This window comes from Tamandua tetradactyla, assembly GCF_023851605.1.
Source record: "Tamandua tetradactyla isolate mTamTet1 chromosome 18 unlocalized genomic scaffold, mTamTet1.pri SUPER_18_unloc_1, whole genome shotgun sequence".
NCBI lineage: Eukaryota > Metazoa > Chordata > Mammalia > Pilosa > Myrmecophagidae > Tamandua > Tamandua tetradactyla.
In genome coordinates, this window is record NW_027518250.1 from 700,682 (window position 1) to 728,542 (window position 27,861).

General features: G+C 36.6%; 1 pseudogene; it reads left to right on the top strand.

The window, feature by feature from the left end:
* The first annotated feature begins 243 nt into the window (after nt 1-243).
* Nucleotides 244-27,861, top strand: part of LOC143672836 (eukaryotic peptide chain release factor subunit 1-like) — a 43,949-nt pseudogene continuing 16,331 nt past the window's right edge.

A 27,861-nucleotide genomic window follows, 5' to 3' on the forward strand; every position in this document is an offset into this window, starting at 1 on the left:
ATCTTAACAGACTCTTCTGTGTGACTGTCTTTATTTTCCAGTTTCATGGGGCCTTCCTCAACCCCTCATACTGAGCTGGTCTCAGCAAGTGGTGCCCAATATGGGCACAAAGAAGAAGGTTCCCTGGAGCAAAAATTGAAATTGTCACAACATTAAACCCCAAGTGAATTTAGAGGCCTCTCGCATCCAGGAAACAGAAATTAAAAGGCACAGACACTCCCAGGTAAAATGACCAGGGTAATAATGGTGAATAATGATAATGCTACTAAATATCAACCCTATAAGGAACAAGAAACAGGCTCAGCTTTTATAACTTTCACAAGTAATAGAGAAATACTGTTCCTGGTTTCCCACTCTTGGCAGCTTAGAGGTAGGTGACTGGGAGAGATTTGAAAAAGAGCTTAAAAATTACACGTACAGAGTGTGTTACTTCCTGTAGCTGTTTGGCCCACTTGGACTACAATCAAGTCAATCCTTGAGCCTTTGCAAACTGAGGATGAGAAGGAAGATGAAGAAGTAATTGACAACTTAGACAAACTAAAGGAGAACCTAGATTATTCTCTAAACCTCCCTTCTGCGCTCCCATGAATATTAAAGATTTTAAAGATGATGAACTCCCTTTCCCAGCTCCTCATTTTCCTTCTATGGAAGCAGGTAAACATCAATTAACACCTGTTCAACAGAAAATTTTGTAAGCTCTTGGGGAAGGTAATTTAGATGATCTTCAGATGGCTTTCCCTGTAACAATCCATGAAAAAACTGTTCAAAGCATAGATGCTAAGATTCTTGATGGGATTTATGAACTCAGGAATGAGACTTTTCCTTTTAAGATGTTAAAGGAACTAAAGGCAGTAGAGCAATACAGACCTACTTCTCCCTTTATTGTTCGATTGATACAAGGATTAGCTGAGGGCTCTCGCTTGCCTGTGGCTGACTGGGATAATCTAGCAAAAATCACTCTTGGGCCAGGAGAATATGTACAATTTAGAACTTGGTGCAGAGAACATGCAGATACTTTAGCTAACCAAAATTTAGCACAGAATATTCCAATTTTTTAGAACAGGTAGCAGGGAGAGGTCCCTGGGGAAGAAATGAAGCTCAATTAACCATGACAGATCAGGCCATTGACCAAGTTTGTAAATGCTGTGTTTAGGCATGGGAAAGAATTGAAAGCAAAAGGGAGCATAAAGTCTCTTTTCAAAAAATAGTTCAAGGAGGTAAAGAGCTTTATACTGAATTCATAGCTTGATTACAAGAAGCTATAACAAAACAAATTAGTAAGTGAGAAGCAGCAGATGTTATTCTACAACTTTGTGCTTATGAAAATGCAAATAAACACTGTCAAAGCTATAGCTATAATGAAAGAGAAAGTGGTTTGAATAGGCTATATTAAGCTTTGTCAGGATGTTGGGGCAGAAAGTCATAAAATGGAAATGATGGCTGAGACTCAGGCTAGTATGATGACTAAAGCAGCAGCAGGGTTAAAACTAAGTGTTCCCTTCTAGGGAAAATGTTATAATAGTGGAAAACCTGGCCATGTTAGGAAGGATTGCAGAAAGAAAACAAACAAGGGATTTGCTACAGAAGATAAGACAAAAGTTCTAAACCATCTGGATTATGTCTCATGTGCCAGGAGGAAAATCATTGGTCTACTCAATGTAAATCTATATTTCATAAGGATGGTAGATTACTGTGGGGAAAATACCTGCAGGGCACACTCCCAGCAATGAACAAAAACAGTGTATCTTCATTCAAGTCAATGATCAAAAGGTGTCACTGCTCAGCCAGTACTTCAACATACCCTGGGCTTATCCCCAGCCACTGTGGGAAGCACAGCAACAGACCTCCCTGTGCTGACCCTGTTACATTATTCCCCAGGGAAGCACCTCTTTGTGTTAAAACAGGCATTGTCAGTCCTTTGCCATCAGGAACTGTAAGCCTTATATTAAGAAGGAGTTGTCTCAACTCCCAGTGGATGAGATTTTGTACAGGCATTATTGATTCTGATTATGAAAGAGAAATCTGGGTTATGATGTCATCATGCACACTGTGGAAAGCTTCACCAGGTGAAGGTGTTATCCAACTTCTTATTATCCCTTATGTGCCTGTGGGTAAGAGTGATTGGGTACATAGTAGTTATGACATTGCAAGTATGGGAAAGGCTGGAGTGTTTTTAAATGAAAAAAAATTTAGAATGTAAACCCTTATGTGAAATAACTATTCAGAATAAGAAATTTAAAGGTATTATTGACACTGGGGCTAGTGTTTCTATTATTAATACTAAACATTGGCTGTCTTCTTGGGCACTACAAGAAGCACCAGTGTCCTTATTAGGACTGGGAACTCCAAGAACTGAAACAAAGTGTTAATACTTTTCATAGCCAGGGCCCTGATGGACAACCAGCTAAGTTGCAGCCATATGTTGCTGACTTAATTATTAACCTATGGGACCCTGATTTGTTGGAACAATGGCAAGCTGAGATATATATTCCTAAAGCTAATAATTGCAGTGAGTAGTGCCAACATATAATGCAAAAACAAGGGTATATTCCTGGATTAGGGTTAGGAAAATATCATCACAATATAGTGGACCTTATTTCTCTCCCCTCTTATAAAAACCAGAAGGGCCTGGGTTATTCACTTTTTCCATTGTGGCCACTGATCTCGCTAGCCTCTTAAATCTTCTCTGTCCATTGCCACTTAGCTGTACTTCCTCCACTCCTGTATGGATTGAGCAGTGGCCTTTGTCAGCTGAAAAATTAGAGGCACTTCAGTTACTAGTTAAGGAACAATAAGACAAAGGATATATCGAGGAGTCCTTTAGCCCATGGAATTCTCCAGTTTTTCCTGTTAAAAAGAAATCAGGGAAAGGGGGGTTATTGACTGAATTCAGGGCTGTAAATGCAGTAATTCAGCCCATGAGTGCCCTACAGTCAGGGTTGCCCTCACCTACAATTATTCCAAAAAAATGGCCAATAATAGTTATAGATTTAAAGGATTGCTTTTTTACTATACCTTTAGCTGTCCAAGATAGGGAGAAATTTGCCTTTTCCACCCCTTCTCTTATCAATAAAGAACCTATGAAGAGATTTCAATGAAAAGTTCTACCCCAAGGGATGTTGAACAGTACTACTTTGTGTCAGATCAGAGCTAGGTCACTAGAGTTTTGACTCCAAGAAGACAACAATATTCTCAATGTTATATAATCCATTATATTGATAACATTCTCTGTGTGGCAAAAACAACTGAGTTAATATCATTATGTAAGGATTTAGAGAAGCATCTAACAAATTCTGGGCTTAAAATAGCTCCTGAAAAATTTCAAACAGTCACTCCTATGTCCTATTTAGTATGTGAGGTAAATAGAACAACTGGAAAACCACAAAAGGTGCAAATTAGAAGAGACTCTATAAAAACTCTAAATGATCTACAGATGCTTTTAGGAGATATTAATTGGCTTAAACCAAAAGTGGGTATTGCTATTTATGAATTGTCTGTTCTCTTTGCTTTACCCTAAAGACATTCAAGCTTTAATATTCCTCATTCCTGAGTAAGGAAGCCAAAAAGGAGAAAGACGTAGTTGAGCAGAAAATTCAAAAAGCCCAGTTAGAACACATTCACCCTAATGGTTCACTGCAATTTGCAGTCATTCCCTCCAATCATTCTCCAATGGGATTAATCATGAAAGGTGATGGATAGTGGAATGGGTTTTTCTTCCTAATAATGTGGTAAAATCCTAATCTCTATATCTTGATCTTATTACATAAATAATTCTTAAGGACAGAGAATATATGGTTCATTATTACAAAAGAATCCTTCTCAAGTGATACTTCCTCTGACAAGGAGAGAAGTTAATGCTTGCTTTCAGAACCATTTGTTATGGCAAATTGTTTTGCTGACTTTGTGGGAAAAAATTGACAATCATTTACCCAATAATCCTGTCATACATTTTCTTAAAAGAACTCAATACATATTACCCAATAAAACAAAATAAATCCACATGTAGATTTTCCTATTATTTTTCACTGATGGGTCTGGACATGGCACTGTAGGATATTCAGGGTTTAAATCAAAGAAAAATTTGATCCGAGGACATTCAGCACAACAAGCTGAACTCCTAGCAGTGATTACTGTCTTCAGTTAATTTCCCAGCCAGTTAATATTTTATGATTCTTCATATGTGGTGTTTATGGTGCAATTAATTGAAACTGCTGTTATCAAGCAAAACCGAAATCCTACTTTATTTCAGCTATTTCAAAAATTGCAATCTGTTGTGTACCTTCATATCCATCCCTTTTATATCACTCACATTTGGTCTCATATGACTCTTCCTGTCCCTTCAGCCCAGGGAAATTCATTAGCTGATAAACTAATTACACTAGTTTTAAGTGATGCCATACATTTTTATAATTTGACACATCTAAATGTTGCTAAACTTACAGCCCATTGTCCATTAACTTGGACTCAAGCAAAAAATGTAGTCCAAACTTGTTCTTCTTGTCAAATCTTGAACAACCCAATACAAACTGAAACAGGAGTTAACCCTACAGGGTTAAAACCAAATTCTTTGTGGCAAATTGATGTTACTTATTTTGCTGCATTTGGAAAACTAAATTATGTCCATGTAACTGTGGATACCTTTTCTGGCTACACATGAGCTACAGCACAAACAGGGGAAACATCATGACATGTTAAACAACATCTTCTAGCTTGTTTTGTTATGGGACTCCTGCAGAACTATCAAAACTGATAAAGCCCCCACTTACTCAAGTGCAGCTCTTAAACCATTCTTGCAAAACAGGAACATTTCACATTGTTCCAGCATTCATTATAATCCTCAAGGACAAGACATAGTTGAAACAACCAACCAGGCATTGAAGGTTATGCTTAGAAAATAAAAAGGGGGAGATAAAGAAATGCCTCATACTCATTTACACAAAGCTTTATTTACCTAAATTTTTTTAAACTCAAAAATTGATGCTACTGCTGTGGAAAAACAATATAAGCATAATGAACAAATACCCACAATGCTAAGGACACCTCATAGATCTGGTGGAATGATCCTTTGACTAATATTTGGAATATGGGTAAACAGTTAACATGGAGATGAGGGTTTGCTTGTGTCTTACCAGAAACAGGAGAGAAATCTGCTTGAGTGCCTAGATAAAGAATAAAACTGTACCATGAGTGACAGGAAAAAGAGGAAATTCTGGGTCAAAGGATAATTCTGTCCCTGATTCTGGAACAAGACCCCTCCAGCCATCCAGATGGAAGGACTAAGTTTGACCACTACACAACTAAAACTGACTCCAGGCACTAGAAGTACAAGTCCACCAACATGGGGATAAATTCAGAATCTATGCCAAGATGCTGAACAGCAGCTAAAGAATCAAGGAAGCCTGTAACAGTCCCTAACATGCTTATCTCTATGGTTATAATCAGTGTGACTGTAAGTTTCCTACCTGTTGTTGCTGCAACTAATAATACCTATTTGGTTGATATTCCCAACCCTGCTCTGTTACACCCTGTTTCTTGAAAAGAAAGCCCTCATTTAATTTATATCAATGATTCCTCTTGGATGCTGGGACCTGAGGATTCTTGGCTCCCACCACATCCTGATGAAAATGGAACACTATTTAATTTGTCTTTAGGTTTTTCCATATGGCCTATGTGTGTGGGTCTGGTGGAGGGTTGTATTAACTTGTCATCCCAAGCATGGCTATCTGTTACTCCTAAACATGGCAATGTTTTAGTAGCTCAGTCATATATGCTGTCTGGTTTGACCTTAAAGATTTCTCTGAGTAATTTAACTAAGAATCCTTCTGATAGACCACCTTGTACTTCTAGCCATGTATGGACACCTGAAAGTGAACACATACATTGGAAAAAAATGTAGATGATCTCTTGGGGTGTGGTTACTTAATGGTTCCTATGGAATTGTTTTGGGCTGGTCTCCTAAAAGGTATACAGCCCAGAATTGCAACCACACATCAAAATGTTCTTCAAAATAGAAGCTTTAAGGTGGCATGTGTCACAATATAGCCATATTGTAATCTCCACACATGCAGATCACCCCATTACTGGCATGGTATGGGTATGGTTCCTCCATTACCTCAACTGAAAAATAGGCCTGCACAATCTTCTTTATGTATAATTCCTTTAAGCCTACAGTCTATAAAACTTAAGAATGGAAAATATTTTCATGATGAACTATACAATTTTTCCATCAAAAGTAGCAAAGCCATTTATTTACCAAGCTGTGTTTGGGATCCTTTTGTATTCATAACAGGAGAGTTCAATCTCAATGAAAGTTCTTCAGAGGTAACTTGTAATTCTTGCAAATTGTATACTGGCCTTAATAATACCGTATTCAATTCTAATAGTAGTCATATGATCTTGAGAAGACATGTTGGATTATGGATTCCTGTGAATCACACATGGCCATGGGAATCCTCACCAGATATGCCTGCATTATTATCTGTATTGCATCAAGTTATTAGAAGGACCAATTTATAGGGTTACTAATTGCAGTTGTTTTGGGTATTATAGTTTGAACACTGTTGCAGCAGCAGCAGCTGTTGCCTTACAACAAAGTATTTACACTACTAAATTTGTAAAAAAGTAGCATACAAATGCATGTCTTGCATTGGGAGAGCAAACTAAAATTGAAAAAGAAATTAATGATTGATTGGTTGATGCTGAAAATGCTGTAATGTTATTAGGAGAGGAAATGGGATTATTAAAGCTACAAATGCATTTGAAATGTAACTGGAATATATCTAGTTTTGGGTAGCTCTGTGTGTATATAGTGCTTCTGATATTTTCTGGGAAAAATTCACCATCATATAACTGGATATTATGATAATTTAAGCTTGGATGTTTCTTACCTCCAAGAATTGGTCTCTGATATACAACATGCCTATATAGAACTACTGTCCTTCTCAGAGACTATCAACAGCATAGCAGATGGGCTTCAGACTCTTAGTCCACCTATGTGGATTAAAGGATGGGGATGTGGGTTACTAAATAATATCATAATATTATTTATTTTTCTCCTTTTAACCTGCACAGTCTTCTGATGTGTGCAAAATGCCCTTGAATGAATATTGCAGAGAGAGGTCACCAAAAATGCTTTCCTGAGTCTTCAAAAACAAAAAGGGGGAAATGCAGGGAAAATAAGAGATGAAGTCAAAGCAAGACTCACAACACTAAGTCCTGTCATTTATGATGGACTATTAACTTTAGAACACTAAAGTTAGGCAAAGTTGAGAAACATCCACTTGGTTATCATTCTAGTAAAGATAGAGCAAAAAATGCTCGTTGTCCGGTAATCATTACCTCAATAATGAAGGAAGAGGCACTCTCTCTGTCTGCATGTACTATTAGGGAGTAAGCATAAATAAAAAATACTACTGTGTACTCACTGCTTTACTGAGGAAATAAATATGGTGCTGAACAAGCATCCACACTCTTGTCTTTGAGACATGAGTCCTCTACTCTCATCTTAACAGACTCTTCTGTGTAACTGTGTTTATTTTTCAGATTCATGACGCCTTCTTCAACCCCTCATACTGAGCTGGTTTCAGCAAGTTTTGCCCAACATGGGCACAAAGAAGAAGATTCGCTGGAGCAAAAATTGAAATTGTTACATCAAGAATCCCTAAGTGGATTTAGAGGCCTCTTGCCTCTGCGAAGCAGAAACTAAAAGGCACAGACACTCTCAGGTAAAATGAGCAGGGCAAAAATGGTGGATAATGATAACACTACTAAATATCACCCCTATTTCTGTATTATTAAAATATTACTTAAAGCAGGAAAAACAAGAGCCAGTGAGGCTCAGCTTTTAGAACTATTAATAGTTCTAAATAGAGAAATATTGTTCCTGGTTTCCCACTCTTGGCAGCTTAGGGGTAGGTGACTGGGAGAGATTTGAAAAAGAGCTTAAAAATTATATGTACACGGTGTGTCACTTCCTGTAGCCATTTGGCCCACTTGGACTATAATCAACTCAATCCTTGAGCCTTTGCAAACTGAAAATGAGAAGGAATGTGAAGAAGTAATTGACAACTTAGACAAACTAATGGAGAACATGGATGATTCTCTAAACCTCTCTTCTGCCTCCCCCCATGAAAATTAAGGATATTAGAGATGATGAACTCCCTTTCCCAGCTCCTCATTTTCCTTCTATGGAAGCAGGTAAACATCAATTAACACCTGTTCAACAGGGAATTTTGTAAGCTCTTGGGGAAAATGATTTAGATGATCTTCAGATGGCTTTCCCTGTAACAATCCATGAAAAAATTGCTCAAAGTGTAGATGCTAAGAATCTTGATGGGATTTATGAACTCAGGCATGAGCCTTTTCCTTTTAAGACTTTAAAGGAACTAAGAGCAGTAGAGCAATACAGACCTACTTCTCCCTTTACTGTTGGATTGATATAAGGATTAGCTGAGGGCTCTCACTTGCCCATGGCTGACTGGGATAATCTAGCAAAAATCACTCTTGTGTCAGGAGAGTATGTATAATTTAGAACTTAGTGGGGAGAACATACACATGTTTTAGCTAACCAAAATTTAGCACAAAATATTCTAATTTCTTTAGAACAGGTAGCAGGGAGAGGTCCCCGGGGAAGAATTGAAGCTCAATTAACCATGACAGATCAGGCCATTGATCAAGTTTGTAAATGCTGTGTTAAGGCATGGGAAAGAATTGAAAACAAAGGGGAGCATAAAGTCTCTTTTCAAAAAATGGTTCAATGAGGTAAAGAGCCTTATACTGAATTCATAGCTTGATTGTAAGAGAGCTGTGATTGTGTGCTTTCAGTCTCACAGAAGAACAATATGTAAATGTGAAATGTGCATTCTGATATGAATAAAAATTCATCTTCTGCCCCAGATCACCCAGATATGAATAGAATTTCATCTATTACCCCAGACTTGGAGGAACAATGTGGAAGTTTCATAGAGGATGTAGATTCTAAAGAAAGTAGTAATCAAATGAGATAAGGAAATTTTCACCCAATATGATTATCTTTCTTTTTCTCCAATGTGTCTAAAAGACAATTGAAAAATCACTAGGAGGAGAGACATTTGAGAATATTCCCCTGTTCTCCCACTGGTGTAAATAAATATTTTTTTCCTTTTTGGTCTATTTTGTATGTCACACATTATCTGAACCCAGATTTGGGGAAGGCTTATATACAATTTGGCACCCAACATGGGGCCCCATGTCTGAATGATGTGCTGCTTGGTGGAATTCTGGACCCCCAATGAAAAACATTTATGAGTCTTACCTCTATGACTGGTAGAGAAACTTTTCTCCAAGAGCTGGATGAGAGAATTTATTTCCTGGGGTCTCTAGGATGCCAGAAGTAACTGACTGTGGAGGAAAACAGGTCTTGTGTGTGAGTGCAGATTGCAGATTCTATATACAAATATACATATTTGTATGGGCCTCGTTTGATTTGTTATTCAGTGATACATGAATTCCTACCAAAATGTAAGTGGAAAACTACATTTGGAAATTCATTTCTGGAAAGGAAAATCTCCTGGTATAAAGGGAAAATCACTGAATTTAGTGCCTATGTTTAGATTTGATTATTGAGGTGTGCAGTAGCACACAAACTCCTGCCACAGCTGTTTTTGGAGGATATAGCCCTGGCATAGGAAAAGGTATTGAAACTTGATACTTACATTTTGGACTCATTTCTTGCTTTTTAGTGTTTCTGGCTTGTGTTTTATTTTGTCTTGTTTTGTTCAAAAGTTGCCTAAAGAGTATTTTAAAAAGAAAAATATAAGTACAATCTGAGTGAGAAATCTTGGGAAAAAAGGAGGTTAATCCTTTAAATTTCATTCTAGAGAATTGGGAGCAATTTGGGGGCAAGTGTTTGACAGAGAAAAGCATGAAACTTTTGTGTAAATTTGCCTTAATATAAAATAAAGGATAAACAAAAGTGACCAATTAGGAGGCCAACAGATTATAATACTATTTTGCAGCTAAATTTATTTGTAAGGGAATGAACAAATGGGACAAAACTCCATATATTCTGTGTTTATGGCTATAGCTCAGAATGGAAAACTGCAGGGAAAATTTGGGGGGCATGGCATTTTACCTACCAGCCAAGCTCCTAGTCTATTCTGCAGAGATGCTGAACATTCAGCTGTAGAGGAGATAAAGGAAAGTGTCAGCACCCAAGCTAGAAAAATGCTGGTTGAGATTTTCAGCCCACAGATGATTAAGACTTTTGAACTACAGATTGAAAAAGTGGTGACCAAGAGAACCCATTGGCTTCCTGATACAGAAAGTAAGAGCTAAAGCTCCTGTGCAGTTCCTTCTGACTCCTGCACTTCCCCTCATCCTCCTGTTAATCTGCCACCTTTGCACTCCCCTTTTCCTTCTCACCTAAGTCTGTGACTTTAGACACTCCCTCCTCTTCCTCTCCTTCTGTCTCCTTATTAAAAGCCTAAGTCCAGTGAAAGAAAGAAGTAAAATGATGTAAAATACATTGATATTGGAACAAAATAAAAACTGTCCCATTGCTTTGAGTTTCCAGCTTGTTATCTGCTCTGTGGAGTTTGGGTATTACCATCCCACAGTCACATGAGACAATTCTTATAAAAATCTTATTATATTTACATATATATTGGTTCTGTTTCTTTAGAGAATACTGACTAATTTGTAGGGTAGATTGTGGTGTTTTGAAGCTGTATGTATCCCAGAAAAACATGTTCTTAAAGTTAATCCATTCCTGTGTGTGTGAAACCATTGTAAGCAGGACATTTACCCACCTCAATCAGGATGGGACATAATCCTATTACTTGCAGCCAGTATAAATGAAATTAATTCAGACAGTGAGAGAGAAAGCAAAAGACAGAGCAACCAGAGGTTTAAATAAAAAGAACCCAGAGGAGAAGTGAGATACCAGGAAACACCACCATGTGCAATGTCATGTGCTATGCTAAGGACCAGGATTGTTGTCAGCCAGTCTCAGAGTGCCAGAATCTTGTGGAATAATCATTGTCTTGTTGAGAACTTAATTTGGACATGTTCTTGGCATCAAATCTGGCTTAAATTCCTTTTGTTTAAGCCAAACTATTACATGATATATGCTTAAAGCATCCTAGGAAACCAAAACATATTTGAAGAATGCATACAACTAAAATATTACACCCACACTATATTTATCTAAAATGAATAAATAAGAAGTTATGAAATCAATTACTTTCCATCAATGCATGAAATAACAAATGTGCCTGTGATAGTAAGAACCTGTTATACACCAGAGAAAAACATAAATTATATACCAGAGAAAAACATGTTCTTAAATTTAATCCACTCCTGTGGGTATGGACGCATTGTAAGTAGGATTTTTTTGTGAGTATTATCTTTACTAAAGATGTCACCCACCTCATTCATATTGGGTTTTAAATCTCTTTACTGAAGCCCTTTATAAGAAGATGGAATTCAGAGAAAAAGACAGAAACATTTATTTCTAAATGATATAATATGATACTTGCTTTTTTGTTTCTGGCTTTTTTTGCCTCACCAAATGTCCCACATGTTCAGTCACATCATCACATGCCTCACAACTTTGTTTCTTTTTGTAGCTGCACAATGTTCAATCATTTGTATAGACCATTGTTCATCAATCTTCTTCTCAGGCAGTGCATCTTTCAGCCAACTCCATCTACGGGGCCTCATGTATAATGTCCAAAGTTAACAGTCTATCAACACTCTAAATTCTCAATAATTTCATTGTTCCCAAGAGAAAGATAGCCAATAAACACACCCTCACCAAATAGAAAATTCAACCCCCCTAAACCTTGCCCCTCCCTGCATTATATATCCTTGATATTGCTGTGGCACTGTTGATGTTTTCCTGTTAAACATAGCTCATAGCATACAATTTTCTTCCTATACCCTGAAATCATACACTCTTTGTACAAGATTCATATCTTTACAGTAGTTCATACAAGAGGTCATTTATATTTGTAATACTAATCTGTGGGACACATTGGTCTATATAACCCCTTTTAATCATGTTCACTTTCAATATGGTAATATTTATAGACCTACCAGTGAACTACCTTCACTCCTGTCTATTCCCTTACAGACAAATCCATGATCATCATGGAATATTTTTACATATTTCTCACAGTTTTTATATATGAAATAATAAAAACATGATCTGAGAAAAACAACCAAATTGCTCTAATACAACTCTGCTTGACAAAGATATATTATTTCTGAAAATACTTGTAATACCATTGGATTCCATAACTTATATGTCTCAGGAGGAAATTTCAAATTGAAGCAGAGATTGGGGCCATAAAATGGGTGGCTATGAAAATGGTCCATCAGGAAATTTTTTACCTAAAAAGGCTAGAGATTAAAAAAGTAGAAGTCACAAATGTGTTTTCACAGTGAACTTCCAGATCAGGTATAGATGCTTCAGGTTTGGGAGCTGACCCTGTTTAGGTAAGAAAAAGGATGCAGAACTGATGGCAACTCACAAAGCATGTTAAGCCATGTTTATTGAACAGTTGTAATGTTGATGAAAATAAGGGAGTTACTTCAGTACCATATGCAGATTGCAAATAATATTGTTTTCTTTTCATTCTCTTAACTACTACTACAGGATCAATAGTAATGATTTCCTGGACTTTCTCAAGAAATGATGGAGATAGAGTCTGGAGGGAATACAGACATTCTATTCATTTTATAGTCAACCTCTGTCAGAGACCCTTCAAAAACTACTCAAATGTTCCAAACTTCCAAATAATGGATGCTAGATTTATTATGAAGCTCTCTTATTAAAACAGATTATTATAATGTAGGGACTGATGAGTTGACTCTAAAATAAATAACCCAAATAAGTCCTGCAACATAGAGGGATCAGCCTATCCAGAACATCACCTAGTTACATCTCCCTACCCCTTATTATTGACATCCCCTTCCAATATGAAAAAGTTAGAATGGACATAGCCCAAATACCCCTAAAGAGTGGGAAAATGAAGAAAAGTGATGGTGGAGTTATACAGAGAAGGTTGGGTTTAACAAATGAACATAATTGATGAATCATTATATTTATATTTCATTTAGACTCCTTTATCTTAGAACATCTAGAAGTAAAAACTTAATATTGTGGAATTATAACCCATACTAAACTCCAAAATCTGTTCTACACCTAATTGTTGTGCCTTGCTTTGAAAATTATGGGTTTTTTGTAAACATAATCTCTCACAAAAAAAAGAAAAAAGTGATGATAAAAAATATATATTCCTTCTAGCTTCCAATGTTCTGGAGCAGCTAGGAGAAAAAAATCTGAGAGGATGGTATGGTAGCTCATGATTAACTCTATAATCCTTCCTGTAACTGCTTGTTGAGGAGTACTTTGAAAATGATTGCTTTTTTGTTTCTTGCTTTGTATATATGCTAAAGTATACAACAAAAACGTTTTTAAAAATCCATTTATTTAAGCTTTCTATCACCTTTCATCTTTAGTTTTTATTTATCCAGACTGCATATAAGCAGAAAACAATTTGATAATAAATTTATAAAGTTTTTAACCTGTGTATTCCTTACAATTACAGTATTCATGAAGGGGAGAAGAGACAGAGATATTACAAAATAACAGAAAAAGGAAGAAATTTATGCTTTGGTTTAGATCATAGCCAGGCATCTATATATTTTATGCTCAGAACTCACAATTGATTACTTTAAAATATGCTCAGGTGGGCTATGGTGGCTCAGCAGGCAAAGTTCTCACCTGCCAGGCTGGAGACCTGGGTTCTATTCCTGGTGCCTGCCTATGCAAAAAAAAAAAATATATATATATATATGCAAAATATAAAATAAATATATGTATAAATATAATATATATATATATGTATTGAAATATATATATTGAAATGCATATATATATATTGAAATATATATATTGAAATATGATCAGCTTTCTGATATTTGAGGGATTCATATCCAGAAAAAACTCAAATTTTCAATAACATTATTTCCAACTACTAAATAACACCAAGAATATGTTAGTTTACACAATTAAGTTGTGGTTTCTAAAATCTAGTTCAAAGTTCTACTTATTTAAATGTAGCTTTTTAATTTAAAGTTACTACAAGTGTCATCTCTTCTCTGGCATCTTCTTAGGTCATTCATTATCTGTCGGCTCGTTACATTTTTCCAGCATTTATATTCCTTCATTACCACTGTCTTATACCATGCCCTAGTACATTCATATTCTAACTAGAATATAAACTTTTTGAAGCTAAGAATTAGGTTTTCCCTATTTATGATAGCATTTACTAGCAGATATATACTGATTGTCATTAATAAAGCCACTACAAATTCAAATTCTTCTTCATACTGAGGTAACAAATGGCCAAGTAAAAAGTCCAGATTCTTTGAAATTCAGGTAATTAGGTTTATTAAAAAATCCAGTTATATTTCATACTGAACTTAACTGATTTCTTAAATAGGGTATACATGAAACATTAGCATAGTCTTAATTTCATGTACTTTATGTAAGTATTATTATTAGGTACATTGTTTAGTTTTTGTAACTTAACTTGTTTAGTTAGGCTATCTTATCAGTAAACTTGTATAAATTTAGGGAGAACATATCCAAACAGAACAAAATCACATGTTTCAATTAAAAATGCATCATAAAATTCCTTTTATTGGAGGCTGAAAAAATCTCTTCATTTTCATAATATTTAAAATATACAGGCAATTTAAAAAGTACATAGGCTATTAAGTTCTGGAAAATAAACTGCAATTGTTTAGATTGTTCCAAACCCAACCCAGTAACACTTTCCCATATCTTTCAAAGATCTTTCATTTTACTTACTGAAATTTGGTAATCAGATTTTATTCAGTTACTCCTATTCCACAGCTATTTATATTTTAATAATGATCTGATCATTAGTTACCATTGCAAAGGTATTATTGGAAAAAATGTTAGCAAACCTAGCCTGTTCTGTGGCATTTTTGTGCTTACCATTTCTAATCTCCAGACCCAGTGAAAAAAAAATTCTAAACCACAATGCACCATATTTTTCCATGCCTATCCCTGTTACCATAACTGCTTTAGGTGGCTAAGCCTTAAGGCAGGGTTATGTTGGACAGAATGAAACCAGGCTTAATTTTGAGCATTGATTTGAAAGTTTTAGGTGATGGTCATGGAATTTTGAGAGTTCCTATGTTGTTCTTTAAGTATTCCCAATTATTACATTTATTTTATTTTAATAAAAGATGTGAATAAGACCATTGTAAAAGGTCTTTACTTTTTCCAGAGACAGCCATTTGACATTTTTCTACTGCCTTAAGGAAATTTCAGGGGCAGTTTCTTTCTAATGTCCAAGTTTGTTTATAATAATTGCAAAACTAAAGTTTTGAATCTTGCCATTCAGGGAATTTTTTCTCTTTTTACTTTTTTGCTTCAGAAGTACTAATTTACATGTTTATATAGATGTATCAGGCACCTAATTATTTCTAAGAAATTCAAATAGAACTTTTTAAATTTTTTCTTTTTTGTTATTACTATCTGGAGGAATGAGAATATACATTGACTAAGCAAACAGACACAAATAGAAAAAAAAGAAATTTGCAGAAAAATTGTAACTATAATATCTTCAATTTTAACTGAAAAGCTAGTATTTTCATTTAAATATTTTTGAACCCAGATTATGTTATGCTATGCTATGTTAGAAATAAACCCTTTTTAATAAACTCAACCAAAATATTTTAACATTTCAATATAGTCGATTCCCTTTCTTTAAAAAAAGAATTTCTGTAATCAGTAACCAATTAGGAACATTTGACCAAAACAAATGCAGGAACATACTGACAAACAAATTCAAACAGACATTTAATATTTATTATATTTAAGTTATACACCATTTAATGACTAGACCAAACATGCCAACTAACAAGTAGGCATTAAACACTTATCACACCACTTAACAATTAAACAAATATTAATTCTTACTGTGCATAGGTAACACACCAGCTAGTATTTAAACAGACCTGATTAATTTGATTAAATACCAATTAATTGTTGAATTATATTCTTTAAGGAGTATGGTCAATAGACAAATTTAGGTCAGGGCCTCAAACCCTTTATAGAATATGCACCAAACACATCAACTAAAAATTAAACAGACATTAATCATTTGGCACAGTAAACTAACAATTAAACAATACTTGTGTAATAACACACTAGCTAACACTTAAACAAACCTACTGTTTAAATTTCATTTGAAACCAACTACTTTTTCAAACAGATCAGGGCTTCAAACTCTGCATAGCATGGTACCCCAAAACAGAAGGTATAGAGGTTGGAGCAAAGGGAATAGTTCTGGAAGCATGATCCAGACCTAGGTCAAGGGAACACAAAGTGCCTAATCTTTCCCCAATCCAATTTTACCCTGATGACCCACTTACCCAGTCAGATGTCTGGACATGTAACTGGAGACAGTTTCTGTCTTTGGAGCTTTCAAGATGCCAAAAATCTCAGGAGTGCTGACAGAATAGAAAAACCCAGTTGATGAGCCTCTAGACTAAATTCAGTCCAGCAGCCATGGAATTCTTGATCACCTGAGTTCTCTGCTCTGTTGGGGCTCCAGACCCTTGGGCATCCACCCCATCTGGGTGATCAAATTGTTACTGGAACGAGTCCATGGATTCTTTTACCTGAGGCACTCAATAACCAATTCTCAAGACACCAGGGTTTCAAAGACAAAAATACTTTATTATTAGTCATGTAGTAGGAAATTAGATGGTCTAACAGCCCAAAATATGTCTTCCTGAATTGCAGTAATTGTGATAGTTTTATGAGAGAAAAGATGGGTAAAGCTTAGGATAATGAGTGCAATGGTACCAGATAATGTTGTTAGAAGTGATCTAATTATGCATAGATTGATTACATACTTAGTCACAGAATGTATGTAAGAAAATGGTGGAATGAGGTATAGGTGATTTTGAGGTTAAAGTCAGCTTCTGTTCATGTCAGGGGAGGGCATATTTTGGTTAGATCCATTCTTGGTTATACTTTGGATTTGGGGTTGGTTAGTTCTGGGCTGACCCAAGATCCATCATTAATAAACATTAGGGGATGTCTTCAGTGATTGCAAGGCACTAAAGTTGAAATACTGAATAACTGGGTACAAATGAAGGCTAGTCATATGGTTTCTACAATCACAGTGGCTGAAAATAAGGGCTGTACAATCATTATCAGAGACCAAGGCAGCTGGATTACAATTTAGAGATTGCAGTAATTTCCCTCTGTCTACCCCCTAATACACCAGAAAGCAAAAGGAACAACTATATAATGATTATTTAAACAAAACCATCCTTTAATTCCTGATTTCTTGGTTAAAAAGTGAATAAAGCAGTTGGTTGTGAATTCTTATATACTGATCATAAGTCAGTGTTGCCATGAGAAAACACAACCCTAAACAGTCAGGTCCACCTGATACCACATCAAACAGAGAAATAAGTCTCTTTATCTTGGTGAGAAGGTGACTTTATTTAAGATGGATTATCAAGGAACTGAAGGAAAATTTTCCAAGGCAAGTTCTGAGTGGGAAGGGTAAAAAGTATGGGATTTTATAACCCCAGTCAGACAAAGAAATGGAAAAGGTCCAGAAGAAAGCAAAAGAGGAAAAAAAAAGTAGAACAGCAAAAACTGTTTGATCAACAGCTCCTGTAATCTTGTAGACCCCTCTTGTTGACTATTTGGATTCTTTATCTCATCCTTCAAAAGAGGAAGATGCTGATATTAGTTCATATGATGTTTCATTCCCATAAACAGAATAAGGGAGGGTTTCAGGGAATGAGGGTAAGGTTTTGAGATAAGACCAATGACAAAGTATTTCAACAAGTGCTTTTTTATGCTTAAAATGATTTCAAGGCTGCTTGCATGGTGTGATTATGAAAAGAAATGTAGGTACTGAAGATTATACTAAACATTTTAACTAATGCATTATATGGAATATTTTCTATCTGCCCAATTATTATCTACCCCATTTAATGTGATATTTTCTTATTCTTAACAAATGACATTTTGTAGGCATTTCTTATAGAAAGGTAGTGGACTGAGATCCATTTTCTGTAACTGTTTCTTTGCTGAGCAAGGGCAAATTTCTTATATTAATCTGGAAGATGATCTGGACACAAGCCCACAGACACAATACCAGAAATAGCAAGACAAACTTATAGCAAACAAAATAAAATCCAGACTAATAAAGTTCTCTTCCATTTCATAGGTAGGTTCATTAACCAGCCAGAAAATGAATTCAGTTTACTATGATATTTAGCATGATCAATATCATCCTGCATATGATCTAATATTGAAGAGATTTTGTTATATTCATTTGGTATATATGTGCAGTTCTTAAAGCCAATGAAAGCACAGTTTCCTCCTTGACTACAGTCTGTAGATCTAAAACCATCCTATCTTGAAGGACAACTTTTCTTATTTGGGTGACTTCTTTATCTAACACACTCAGGCCTTTTTTGGTGGTATGCATAAACTGAGCTGTGACTTTTGGGAGGGTATTAATCTGTGAAAGGGCATCTAATTAATGCATCCTCTCCTGGGAGGAAGATAGTAAAAGGCCATTCCTACCATCATAAATCTCTTTTGGCCTGGATTAAGTACAAAGCTTTCTTATGCAAACTTAAACAGGACTCTTAAGGTTTTACATTACCCAGTGTTTCAGGTAGATGTTTAAGTATTTGCCTAGGCAAAAAGGGTATCCAATAATGTATCTCCCTATCCAATTCAAAATCAAGCATGTTCAACTTAATCATTATACCAGTTTAGGCAATTTATGGAAGAGTAATTTTAAATCAGCAGTTGGGCTATTTGAGTAGGAGGCATCTTCTTTCATCTCTGTCTTCTAGGGTTGGCTGTAGTCTTAAAGAAGAGTAAATGATTAGCAACACAATGTAAAGTCCTCCCATTTAGGGGTAGCTTTTTACCAGAAAAAAGCCTGTAGATTCTTTTGACATTGGTGCTCAATAACAAATTCCTGAGACACTCAGGTTTCAATGTGAGAAAAAGTTCATTACTAGGCATGTAGTAGGAGAGCAGATGGCATAGAGATCCAAAAACTGTTTTAGAAGTTCAAGGATTTTAGGATTTTAGTAAGGAGAGAGGATGTCATTTCAGATAGGAAGTTCAAAGCAGAAGAGAAGACAATATTATCATTGCCATTTCATTAAGAGAACACAATTTGAAAGGAGGAAAAGCAGAACTATCACTTCAATACTAAAGGTACAAACTGTAAGGAAGGGAGACAAGCTATATTTCAATAGCAGAGTCTAGCTGATAACCATTTACAAATATCCTGGGTTGACGGTAGTTTATGGCTGACTTCAAATTCTTCGGTAGCATTAGGTCTCTGCCCTAACAAAAATAGGACCACATAAAGGAAATTACAGCTCTTACAGTCACAAAGGCACAAGGTAAGTATTTTTTACAATCATTTCAGATATTAGGGCAGCTGAATTATAATTTAGGAATTTCAGGTATTTTCTTCTATCTTCTCCAATTTAACAAAAGAAAAAGGAATTTCTATGTATTCATTGAATAATCAAAATCATTCTTTAAATTCTAATTTATTAGTTACAAGCTGATCTTCAGATGATTACTTTTTCATGTTTTCAATAATACTTGATCTCTTACCTTGCAGGAATATAAAGTTATATTTGTAGGGAAAGAAAGTCAAGTGTCAGCAAACTTAGAATGCATTTTTCATAGTATTCCACATGAAAAAAAATACTGTTTCTCTCTGCAATTTATTAAACAAGATCTGAATAGACATATTCTCAGTTGCTTTCTTGAGGAAGGGCCTCCAATAAATAATTTTGGAAGGACTCAACCCTAGTCTCCTAAGGGGAAACCTGGATTCTGTGGATGACAATAGGCAATGTTTTTTCCCAGTGAAGTTAGTTCCTTTGCATGTTTAAGCAGTAGTCTTTTTAAAGTATGGTTCATTTTCTCAGATTTTTTTTGTTGATTGAGGCCTCCAGGTAGTGTGCAATCTCCAATTTAATCCAAGTGCCTGCAAAAATTTTGAGTTACCTTTGAAACAAAAGCACCATCATTATTGCTCTGAATAGTGTATGGCACACCGAAGCTAGCTTTTATTTCTTTTAGCAATACTTTGGTGACTTCAGTTGCTCTTTCAGCAAAGGCTTCTACCTACCCTGAAAATGTGTCAACTAATAATAGATGATAGTGGAAGTTTCTAGTTGCACAGGCCATCACAATAAAGTCCATTTGCCAATCTTCTGACTTCCTTCTGCTAAATAGCTCTTTGACTTCTGATACCTCCAACAATGTTTTTAATAAATCTAATATGGTCACTGGGTACTTAATTTCTTTAATATTTGTGGTCAAAAGTCCTCTCTCCATCTGGATTGTGCAATGCACATGCACTATAGAAAAGACATAGGAGAGTACATACAAATCCTTATTTTTTAACTGCATCTGATGAGCAAGGCTTGGGTCAGGGCAATAAGTTCAGCTTTCTGGGCAGATGTACCTCACAGCAGGAGCAACACTGTAAGGGTTACTGCAGCATACCCCAAGCATCAATGCCCATGATCCATAAAACTGGCTCCTTTAGAGGGTCATTACCCAAATATGGTTGATTAGAGAACACTTCCTCAATCACCTGAACATAATCATGTAAGGCAGGTCCCTCAGATTCAGATAACTGTAGTTGGATTTAAGTTCATAGAATTTAAGAGGTACATGTTCAGGTTATCTAATAATATGCCTTGATATTTTCTTAGTCTGCCAGCAATTAGTCACTAACCTCCTTTCTGCTTAAACAGAACACACTGTGTGGAGTGTGTACTGTAGCCTCCTGACCCAAGGTGAATTTTGTATTTTCTTATATCTCAAGTGTCAGCCTCAGTCAAAAGACAAGTTGGCTTCCCCTTCGTCACCAAGTATAGTTTCTTTGAAAAATATGTTACAGGTCACTGATGGCCCCCAAAGTTTTGCATGAGAACACCAAACCCTATTCTCTGCCTTGCATGTACAAACATATCAAAAGACTTGTGCACATCAGACAGTCCCAACACTGGAATGGTGTTCAACTTTTCTCTAATTTGGTGAAAGTCCTTATTATATTCTGCAGTCCACTCTGGGGCTTCTTGATCTGAACTTTGCAGAGAATCATACAAAGATTTCCCAATAACTCCAAAATTGGGGATTATGCTGGTTTAAAAGTATCATGCATGTTAGAAAAGCCATGTTTTAACACTGATCCAATATTTTGTGAGCAGCAATTTCTTTTAATCTTCATTCAATATTATAGGGCAGAAACTTTTGATTGGATTATCTCTACTGAGATGTGGCATCTCCAAGTATGGTTATGGCTTTTGAACAGATAAAAATGTGACTCCACCAATTCAAGATGGGTCTTTATTTGTTTACTAGAGTCCTTTCAAAGGGGAAACATTTTGGAGAAATCTCAGATGCAGATACTTGTAGAATAATTACTTCAGAGCTGACACAAGGTCCAGACATTTAGAAATTCAGGATGCAGCAGACATTGCCATGTGCCTTCACATGTGATACCTAACAGAGTTGTGTCCCAGAGAAGCTAAGCATAGGTCCACAGAAGCTTACAGAGGAAATCATTGACATCAGAAACTAGAATCAATGTACTTGGAACAAGGACCATGTGTTAGTTTGCAAGCTACCAGAACACAATATACCAGAACTGGAATAGTTTTTCAAATAGGGAATTTAACAAGTTACAAGTTAACAGTTCTAAGAAAGTGAAAGTGTCCAAAATAAGGCACCAACAGGAGGTCAGATTCACTCATGAAAGGCTAATGGTTCAGGAACACCTCTGTCAGCTAGGAACTCTCATGTTTGGCATCTGCTGCTCCCTTGCTCCTGGGCTCTGTTCCTGTGGGAATTCCTCACTTTGTTTCTCCAGGACTGGCTTTCATCTCTTGTTTTTTCTTGGCTTTCTCCAAAGTTCTGGTATGCTTAACATCTCATAGTGATGTCTGCCAGGCTATAAGCATCTCCAAATATCTGTGTCTCTGTTCTCTGAAACAAATATTCTCCAAGCATCTACTCTCTTTTGGTCAACAGCTCTCTTGGTCAGCTCTGAGGCTTATATCATTTCTATAGGCTCTATCTCTGTTGTCTCTGTGATTTATGTTATTTCTGGCTCTCCCCCAAATGTTTCCTCTTTTAAAGGATACCAGTAAACTAATCAAGACCCACTGGAGTGGGTGGAGTCACATGTCCATCTCATCAAAGGTCACACCTAAAGTTGAGCATGTCATATATTTGTGGATTCAATCTAATAAAAATTTCCAACCTATAGTATTGAACTAGGATTAAAAGAAATAGCTACCCCACAAGATTGGATAAGGATTAAAGCATGATTTTTCTGGGGTACATAATATTTTCAAACCAGCATAGGCCAGGATATACCAGCCACATGCCTTCCCAGATCAGCCTTCCTTGAGCCAAGGTATCTTTCTCTGGATTCCTTAGTTTGTACATATTTATGGCCTTAGAACTCTACACTTGCAACATAATAAATTATCTTCATAAAAGCTGTGCCATTTCTGGCATAATGCACTTTGGTAACCCTAGCAATCTAATACAAAGATCTAGCTGTGGCAAAAACCAATCATTCCTAAAGATCCCTGTAGTTGTCTCTTTGTCTTAACAGCTGAAATATTCATCAAGGCTTAGCACTTATCAGGCAGGAGGGCCATGTGTCCTTGGGAGAGCAAATACCCTAAATACTTTATACAGCAATTAATGATTTGAACCTTTTTTGAAACACTTTATATCCCTAGTATTAAGAAAGTTTAGAGTTTTAATAGTAATTGCATCTAAATATTTTACAGATTTTCTGGCTATCAAAACATTGTCTACTTTTTGCAAAAGGACACATTGTTGCAGTTGTAGTATGTGCACATCTTTTGCTAAGAATTTTCCAAAGAGCATGGGAGAATTCTTAAATCCTTGTGGCAAAACTGTCCAGATAAATTGCTCCTTAATTTTAGGGTTTGGGTCCTCCCATTCAAGAGTTAATATTTCTTGTGATGCAAAAGCCAGAGGTATGCAAAAGAAAGCATCTTTTAAATATAATGCAGGAACCATTTGAACTTACCAGTCAGAGTCATCATTAGAGCTTAAGGATTAGGCATAACTGGATAAATGTGATTCACATTTATGTTTATAGCCCTAAAATATTGGCCAAACTTATATTCTCAGTAACAGGTTTTGAGATTGGGAGTATGTTATATAGACCCTGGCAAGTTTAGATGAGGCCAATTTCCTTTAAAGTTTTCATTACTGTTTTAATGCCTTTCTTCATTTGTAATGACAAAGGATATTGACATACCTGTGTTCAGTTTGTTCCTACCTTGAACTCAATCTTTCCTGGACAAGCAATTATACCTTTTCCCACACTATCTGGGGACCATACCTCAGAATAATGCATTGTAATATGTGAGTTGGAAACTGCTCTTTATCAGATTTTTCAGCTTATAAAAGGGCAGCCAGCAGATGCAGTCCTTTCATCTGGAGGCACCTGGATTTGCATTTCTCCTTTTGTAAACACAACTTGAACATTTAATTTATATAGTAAATCCCTTCCAGCAAGTGTGTGTCAATTTTAAACTGTTATGTACCTCAGAAAGACCATGTCTTTTTTCTTGATTCGATCTTGTGAAGGCAGCCATGTATCTTTTAATCCTGATTCAATACTGTGAATTGTAAACTTTTGATTAATGTCTTCCATGGGGATGTGACACACCCACCTGTGGGTGGGCCCTTTTAATTGCATGGAGTTGTGACTCCACCCATTCAAGGTGGGTTTTGATTAGTTTACTGGCATCTTTTAAAATGGTAAACATTTTGAAGAAACCTCAGAAGCAACAGATCCAACTAGAGCCCAAGCATTTGGAGATACAGAAAGAAAATTCTCCTGGGGAAGCTGTTTGAAACCAAAAGTCAAAGGATGATCAGAGGCCAGCCACAGGCCTTCCCAGGGGACACAGGTGTTCTGGACCCATCAGCCTTTATTGAGTTAAGGTATCTTTACCTGGATGCCTTAGTTGGACATTTTTATGACTTTAGAACTGAATACATAGCTTATTAAATTCCCTTCCTAAAAACCATTCTATTTATGGTATCATGCATTCTGGCAGCATTAGCAAACCAAAACAAAGGTTATAGAACATTCAGAAACATACAGAAATCACTGCAATACTTTTTCCCAATTCTACAATATAAAGGCTGCAGAAGCACCCTAGATGTATTTTGGCCATATATTCCAACTACCATAATTTTCTCATATGTCTCAATGGCCGTTTGCTGGCTTATCACAGAATAAGTTGATCCTGTATCAATGACAAAGTACACTAATTTGCTTCCGACACTTATCTTCACCTGAGGCTGTTGGTGGGAAATTGTTTTAGCAGATGAAAATGCTGGCAATGCCCTTGGGCACCCCTAATCAGAGTTTTATAGTTCAGATCCATGGGCTATTAATGCCATTGCATTTTTCTTCTTTTTTTCTTATTTGTCAGGTTGGGGCAGTTTTTTTTTCCAATACCCTTCCTCCCTAAAGTAAGCACATTGATATTTACTAGATTTCTCCTTCCTATTCTACCTGCTATGCTTTCCTTATGACAAATTTCTACCTAGGACAGAACATCTTCCAGAAGGTCAGTTTGTTGCTTTGTTTGCCATTTTTGCTAAGCTTATTCCCAATAGTTGAATATCTTGAAAGCAACATCTATAAACATTGCCATGGGCATTCCCAGCTGTAGTAGTTAGATTCAGTTGTCAACTTGGCCAGGTGAAGGCACCTAGTTCTGTTGCTGTGGCCATGAGCCAATGGCATGTGAACCTCATCTCTTGCTCATTACATCTGCAGTCAGTTAGGAGGCATACCTGCTGCAATTAATGATGTTTGAATTAATTGGCAGGTGTTTAAATGAGAGAGTTCAGTGTAGCACAAATCAATCAGCTCAGCATACCTCATCTCAGCACTCACAGCTCAGCCCAGGTCTTTGGATATGCATAAAGGAATCACCCGGGGAAAGTTGTGGAACCCAGAGGCCTGGAGAGGCCAGCAGAGATCATCCTGTGCCTTCCCACATAAGAAAGAACCTCAGTTGAAAGTTAGCTGCCCTTCTTCTGAAGAACTAATGAAATAAATCTCCTTTTATTAAGTTCCAAACATCTCTCACATGTTTTATTCTGGCAGCTAACAAACTAGAACACAAATCCACCCACTACGTTCTGCAATGTATGCTGAATGTCTGGAGCACTCTAGCTAATACAAGTCATGTTAATTATTCTGGTATTTTCTGCACTTTCTGGATCCATATCACAAAATCTATGGTATTCTTTAGAGGTTCGTTTTTTTACAAAAACAGAGATCTGCATTAGTCTCCCACTGCACCTCAGAGATATTTGTTTTAGGGTCCCATTCTAAGGCCAACCATAATGTAGATCTTATAGTGCTCTAAGATAATTCATTCCCCAGGGTCACTAGGATCCAAGCAAGTATCCACTTCAAGGACTGCAGAACTTGCAGAAGCTGTATAAAGATTCCTCAGGTGATGCCTCTCCTAAGCAGTCTGCTACCTGTCTTGCTTTATCTATCACCATCCCTCTTTCTTCCAAGGTCTGTACTTCATTCATCAATGTCTGATTTGGCCAGTTTGGGATGTGTGACTAAAATATACAGTATTTTTCTTCTTTGGCCTTGATCAATCCTGTAATCAGGCATGCTATCGCTCCAATTTGACAAGTCTGATGATTAAAAGAGTGTGTAGAACAACATTGTTCCTCAAGAGTGTCTCACCTCACCAACTCCTATAAGTACCTGAAACATTGAAAATTGCCCTGTACCAGAAGTCATCACACCTTGTCCAAATTGTACATCACTGTGGGTGTGAAAGGGGGTGTCATTCATCTGACAAGATTACATGGGAGTGCTGGAGGAGCACTAGGAGGCTCAGATAGGCTCATAGGTGTCAGAGGGGAAGGTACTACAATGCTGTCAGACCTACTTAGAGAGGTGTTGCTCCACCCCCAGTTGCCAGGACTGTGGGAAACATGCTGTTTCTGCACCCACAGGTGGAGAAGGTAGAGGGAATGGGGAAAAAAGAAAGTTATCCAATGTGTTCTTTTCACCAGTGAAAATTTCATGGAAGGCTTTTAATATCCATTTCTTTTCCCCTTGGACCTACCTCATCTCAGGGCTTCTTTTTCAAAACCTCATGATGTTTTAAGTTCTCATATATTTCCTTTTATGTTGTAACAGTCTCCTCCCGTACAGCTCTCATTTTGAATACTCAAGGTACAGTAAATTAAATCTTTTTACAGTGTCTTTGTCTTTACACAACCCCATAAATGGTTGAATATATGGCACTTCCTCTAATTTCCTGTATTTTTTGCAATACATCTCTAATTGATAATTGTCTGGAGACCAATTCTCTGGCCACTCCATCCCTTTGCTTACTTATGTCATGGCCACACAGAGATAAACTAATGTACCAACAATTCCTTCTTTAAATGATATTCTAAAAACTTAGATCAATCACTAAGAACAATTCCTAAGGAAAATATAGCTGGTCCACTTTGAAAGTTTCCCACGCCTGGACAATACCAACAGAAATCATTAACACAGAACATCAGAGTAGGAACTCCTTAAACACAACTGGTTCTCCCACACAAATGCAAACTGTATAAGTGTGCAAAATCCAATCCAGGTCATCAATAGTGGAGCTCAGATCCACCAAATCCACTTGCATTACCACTGGATCAACTTATACAAAATCAAAAAGAGAATTACAAATATGTGGTCTTGGATAGTGGGGCTCACCCCACAGAGTCTACATGCATGACCCCTTGATCAACTTAATAGCCTTTTATATAAAAGGCTAATTGAAACAAAAGAAAGCAAAGAAAACATGACAAACAAAATATCACACACCTAGCACAGGGAAAGTCTTGATTGCTAAGTCACCTTCACCCAGATAAGTTTAGTGTCCATTCATGTCAGGTGTCTCCTCCCACACCCTCCAGTCCCAGACCTTCAAGAAAGTTTCCTGGGTAGCTAGTAGGTACAGAGCCATGGGACCCAGAAAAGAGCCCTGTGGCTGGAAAAACATGGATCTAGGCTGCATCTAAAGCAGAGAGGTTCCTGCTGCAGTCATTAAATTGTTACCATCAGAAAAACATGTTCCTAAGTAGTCAGGTCCAGCTGATCCTGAACAAAACAGAGGAACAATTATCTTTATCTTGGTGAGGAAGTGAGTTTGTCAAAGACGCATCACCAAGGAACTGTTGGAAAAACTTTCCAGGGCAAGTTCTGAGTGGGAAGTGTGGTTTGGGCTTTTATAACCCCAATCTGACAAAGAAATTGCCAGGATCCAGAAGAAACAAAGGAGGGAAAAAAAGTAGAAGAGGAAAAGCTGCTTGGTCAACATGTCCTGTACTCTTATAGGCCACTCTAGTTAACTATTTTGATCTCCTTCACAAGGGAGGGAGGTGTTGATATTAGTTCGTATGATATTTCATTCCTGAAAGCAGAGCAAGGGAGGGTTTCTGGGAATGAGAGTGAAATTTTGAGATAAGGCCAACAATGAAATCCTATTTCAAAAAGTTTTTCATGCTTTAAATGACTTCAAGCCTGCTTGAGTGAAGTGACCATAAAAATAACAAATACTAAGCATTTCAGCTAAGAGATTTTATTGCATATTTTAAAAAATTCCTCCAGCTTTCAACTGCAGCCATGAGTAAGAATTCTTTGGTCCCTAAAGGAATAAAAACAG